This window comes from Capsicum annuum, chromosome 10 (assembly GCF_002878395.1).
Source record: "Capsicum annuum cultivar UCD-10X-F1 chromosome 10, UCD10Xv1.1, whole genome shotgun sequence".
Lineage (NCBI taxonomy): Eukaryota > Viridiplantae > Streptophyta > Magnoliopsida > Solanales > Solanaceae > Capsicum > Capsicum annuum.
The window spans coordinates 99,652,363-99,658,137 of record NC_061120.1 but is presented as its reverse complement, the minus strand read 5'-3'; the positions used below and the strand labels follow the sequence as shown (position 1 = coordinate 99,658,137).

At 35.8% G+C, this 5,775-nt stretch overlaps 1 long non-coding RNA gene across 1 annotated transcript; it reads right to left on the bottom strand.

The window, feature by feature from the left end:
- Positions 1 to 1,150: 1,150 nt before the first annotated feature.
- LOC107845796 lies at positions 1,151 to 4,800 on the bottom strand. Its single transcript, XR_007045822.1, has 2 exons — positions 4,560 to 4,800; positions 1,151 to 1,414 (listed from the first exon to the last, which is right to left on the bottom strand). It is a non-coding gene; the product is annotated as an uncharacterized LOC107845796 (long non-coding RNA).
- Between the last annotated feature and the right edge of the window lie 975 nt (positions 4,801 to 5,775).

Below are 5,775 nucleotides of genomic sequence, written 5' to 3'. Positions count from 1 at the left end.
CACATCTGAGGCACTTTCTGGAGCAATGACCAATCTTGCCACAATCGTGGCAAGCTCCTAAAATACTCTGAGGTGGTGTCTCTCCTAATCTAGAATGACCTCTATAGCCTAAAAACCCATACCAAAAACTCCACAAATTCCAATGAGAACTCTACCTGTTGTGACTTTCACAACTACTCTGAAAGCTACCCATAGTCTGAAATACTATTTGCGTATGATCAATAGGCTGCAAGTGAAGCTGACCTCCATCGAGAGGATCCTCATTCTTAGATAAACTATTAGCATTGTACTAAAGACATGTCCTCTTACCACCACCTCCGTAAGTCTCAATAAATGCTCTCTCTATGGTCCTCATGTGATCAACAACCTGTGGGAAAGAAGACTCAGTTGCTATCAAGAGTTATGATGACAAATAGAGTGGCAATGCTAATCCTCTAGTAAATCCATGCACCATCTCAAGCTCTGACAGATATAGTATAAAAACAGTCTGGCCATCTCAAGTAATCTAATCTCATACTTTGAGATTGAAAAAGAACCCTATTGAACACCAACAAACCCAACCCTATCTTGAGAACTACACGATGAATCAGATGTCATCCCTGGATTTGAGGTACCCACAAAAAGACTTGGGATTCCGAATGCTAAATCTCAAAATTCTGAAGTAGTCGCCAGCCCTATCGGAGCTTGGGTTAGCCCCAAATCCTCTAACTAATCCTGAAGGTCTTTGATATCCATCCTTGACTCCCTGGTCCAACGATGTGCTAAAGATCTGGAAACACATATTGAAGTTCCTTTGTGTCTATCGACAACCTCATATCATCTATATAGGATAGAATAGAGTTGAAAAACATACTTGATGCTCATAAAAATATAAATACACGACAAGGAGTCAAGAGCAGAATTTCCTAAGAACGCCCTGTATCTTTCCAAAGATTAGTTACGAATGTCTCAGTACCCATCAACATAATTTTACTATACACTGAGCTCTTGTACCAATACATCGATAAACCTAGGCTCTGATAATAATTTGTGATGACCAAATATATTAGGTCATGATAGCACCTAATATAGCTCACCAGTAGGTAAGCCAACTTATAGTCCAAAACTGCTAATAATGGACTGCCAAGAGAAATAAAGGGAGAATGCAGAATAAATATAATATAAGACTGAAATATATAAGATAGTTCCAAAACATAGTGGAATCAGTACAAGAGCTTATAATATAATGAGAATACAAAACAAAGTACTACATGAATATATTGATCCAACCCATCTCTAAATGTAACATAAAGATTGGTCTAGTACATAAAAGGGAGAATAGTAATACTTCAAACGTCAGGAGCTCACCCTAAGTCTTTGAACCATAGTTGCTTAGCTCGATGCACACAACAAAGGAGAGAGCCCATACTATGATCTGCAGGCTACAAAAGTATAGTATGAGTATAAAACATGTGGTAGTCGGTACACAAATACCAAATGAGCTCCAAAGATAATGAAAACATAAATAACATGCAAGAAGGAATGTAAACTACACCCAAATATCCAAGAAACTACACCCAAATATCCAAAGAAAGAGAAAGTTTTGACTTTCTCTAACTTAAGACCTATAAGTTTGAGTAACTTTCTCAATAAGATCATTTCCAGAATCATTCATGACGGGCTTGAAGAAGTTCTTCCTAAGCTCATTTCCTAAATTAAGTCAGGTTTTGTTAAAGACAAAAGCATCACAAAAATGTGCAACTAGCCCAAGAAATTATTACTGATATTAGGAAACGGAGCAAGATTGCAAATGTGGTAATTTAGCTTGATATGGCCAAAGCTTATGATAGAGTGGAGTGGAGATTTTTAATCAAACTATTGGAGCAAATGGGTTTTTCTAAATTTTTTTATAAAATGGTTTGGAGACTGGTAGCCAATAATTAGTACTCTATTCTTATAAATGGGTAATCACAAGGATTCTTTCATTCTTCAAGAGGGGTCAAGCAGGGGGAACCTTTGTCCCCAGTTTTGTTCATTATTATTGCTGAAGTATTAAGTAGGGCACTTAATAGTTTCGTTTCTTTCAGTGCTTTCAGAAGTTTTGGCCTTCCTAAATGGAGTGAACAAATTAATTATCTTACTTATACATATGATACTATCATATTTGCTTATGCTGACATATTCTTTTTATAGTTAATCACACAGATTCTTTTAGAGTATGAAAATTAGTCTGGGTAGAAGATTAACAGGGAGAAGAGTGCATTTTTTCTACATAACAAAACAACATAAGCTTATGTCCAATTGGTGGAGGAATGTACTAGCTTTTCTAAGGGCCAATTTCCTTTGACCTGTCTGAGTGTCCAATTGGACATAGTAGGAAGATTCACTTTACAGAATTATTGAGGAAAGTTCAAAATAAACTTCAATTATGGAAAGGTAAATTGTTTGCGAAATTCCTATGGAGTACAGAAGAAGTAGGGAGGACTAAACACTAGATTTCATGGGCTGATCTATGCTTACCAAAATAAGAAGGTGGTCTTGGGTTGAGGTCTCTGTTAGATGTACCTCAAGCTTTTTTGTAAAGTTGTGGTGGAATTTTAGAATACAGAATACTTTGTGGACTAATTTTATATGGATAAAGTACATTAAGAGACATAGACCTCAAGTAGTTGAATGGAGAGGGGATTCTCAAACATGGAAATACATGTTGTTAGCCAGAGATTATTTTGACCAAGGGATTTGGTGGGAACCTAAATGTGGCTATGAAATTATCTGGCTTGATAATTGGACTAAAAAGGAGCTTTACATTACTATTTGCCCATAAACAACATTGATATTGGAGGGCTATATGATGTACATCAACTAAGGAAGTTTTCCTTGAAGATTTGTGTGATCATGTTGTAAATAAGCTTGGAACAATAAGAGGATCTAAAGATTAGGATAAGCCATGGTAGATGCCCCAAAATTCTAAAAACTCACTGTTGGTAGTACTTGGGACATTATAAGGCAATCTGATATTGTTCATATAGATCTCAAATTTGTATGGGAAAAAGAAATACCTTTTTAAGTATCTTTTTTCTTTCGAATATTATGGAATAAAAGAATTCCTAATGGGGACATTTTGGTTAATACAGGGCTGGAAGATGTTGTAAATTGCCTATGTTGTGAAACACTGGAGCATGAATTTTATGAACATTTGTTTGTGCAATGCTCTATAGCTAATAAATTATTGACTGATTTTACAATAGCTATGGGAATTCAGGGTCCATTTATTCATCTAAAAGATATAATCTACAAATAGAGAAATAATAAGTGTTGCTCTAAGCTCAGACCATTATTCATTGCTATCCTTGCTTTTACATTGTGGCAAGTCAAGAAGAGGAGAAGTACTAATAGGCATGGAGGTGAGATGTCAATTCATGGTATGAAATTTGAGGTAAATAGGAATATCTATCTTTTTGCTAAGATGACGTATCATTGGCTGAGAAATTTACCTAGTAATTGGCCTATGATGGTTATGGTGTTGGAAGCTTAATAAACCTCATATTCAGGCTACTGTAGTAAGCTGGAAGCCCCTATTAATGGTTTTGTCAAGTGTAATTCAGATGGAGTTTACAGAGGTAATCCTGGCCCTGATGGAGGTGCTTTTTGTACAAGAAATATTGTGGGTAATTTTGTTTATGCTCGTTCTTCTGAGTGTGGAATTGTAAATAGCCTGGAGGTAGAAGTGTGTGATTTCAAAAGGGGTTTGAAATATTGTGTCATTAGAATTTTACTACCTGTAATCATGGAAACTCATTCACTTATATTAAATAAGATCCCTGATGAAATCTGGGAAGTTCTTTGGAGAAATGCGATTGTTATTACGGAAATTAAAGGGTTGATGATTCAATTAAAGATTTAGGTTGTGCATACACTCGGCGAAGGGAATAAGCTAGTAGATTTATTGCTAATGAAGCTTTATTTTTTGCTGGTTACCAAAATAAAGAATATACAACTTTGCAGGATATTACAAGGGAAGAAAAAGCAATCTTTGAATTGGACAAGCAACAAATACCAGTATTAAGGATTGTCAAATGCCAAAGCAAAAATTTTCATACATAAATGCAATCAAGACAAGCCACAAAATAGATTTAGGACAACATATTTCAACAAACATATAGTTGATCCTAATTCAAAGAGCAAAACAACAGACCGCATGGAAATTAACAACAAAATTGGTTAGACAGAATACGTTAGTGATTAACTTCAGCACAAAGACATGCAACATGGTTCATTTCAAGATACAGAATAAGTATAACATCTTACCTTTAATGTGGTTACTCAAATAAGTTAAATTAGTACTTTTAGTAAGTAGTATCAGCTCCCGGTTGAGCTCAATTTGGCAAAGGGATGATTTGGTCGATTTAGATTCTATAAATTATAAGTAATAAAAGGATTGGGGTAAGAATACTTCTTACTACAGGATTATCCAACCAGATCCTGTAAAAGAAAAGTTGAAGGAGTCTTCCTATGGATTAATCCCATAGCATTTGTGAGAATGCTGTAAATGTGCAAAATAAAATCAACCATGACTTAACTTTAGAGTTCCTCTGACTTGGTTTTCTTAGCTCAGTAGTTCTTTCGTACACCTAACCAGTCTTCAGAGTAGCCGTAATTGTTGTATCAATGAAGAAGATGAAGAATGTCGGCATGTTCTAGAGGACTCTTAGCTCATTTTATATTTCCTTTTCAGCTTTGTTTTAGCTTTTTGATTTTATTTCTTTTATTGCCAAATCTATTTTGGGCGTTACCAAATTGGGTTTTGGTATTGTACGTATTTCTTTTACTAATGAAACGCCTTTCTAGTCCTTTTCACTTAAACAAAACTAATATAGTAAAGCTAAGGAGGCAATTTAGATAAACTATCCTATTCTAACTATACCCAGGGACCTACGCATTATACCATATATCGCTGAGCAATATACAAATAAAGAGCAGAAGAAGGAGACATAATAGTATACAAGTCTATGGAATGGGTATACAACATGAATGAAGGAAGGAAGGGAGGGATTTATGATAATATCATAACTATATATATGTATATAATAAAATATAGATATATACAATAACAGGGCTAACTCAAAGGTACCACCTAAAGTAGTTATTCTAGCATCTCAAGGCCTTTTAATCATAGTAGGAATTAGTGCTAACATAATCATAGGCTACTTTCCCAACACGGCTCAAAACTCTATACGGGCCAACATAACGTGGACTTAGCTTTCCCTTTTTACCAAACCTCTTTACTCCTTTCATGGGTGAAATCTTCAAGTACACCAAATCACCCACTTCAAACTCAAGATCTCTTCTCCTCACATCGGCATATGACTTTTGATGACTCTGAGCTATCTTTAACTTCTCTCTAATCAACTTAACTTTCTCCATAGCTTCAAACACTGCATCAGGCCCAATCACGGCAGCTTCACCCACTTCAAACCAACCTATCGGTGATCTACATCTTCTACCATACAAGGCCTCAAATGGTGTCATCTCGATGCTAGCATGGTAACTATTGTTATATTCAAACTCTACCAATGGCAAATGATCATCCCAACTACCTTTGAAATCAAGAGCACACGCCCTCAAATATCTTTTAGGGTCTGAATGGTCCTTTCAGCCTGCCCATCTATCTACGGATGAAAAACAAAACTCAAAAGGACTTGGGTACCAAGACCCGGTTGAAACGCCCTTCAAAACTGAGAAGTATATTGAGTACCCCTATCTGAAATGATAGATGAGGGAACTCCGTACAGCTTG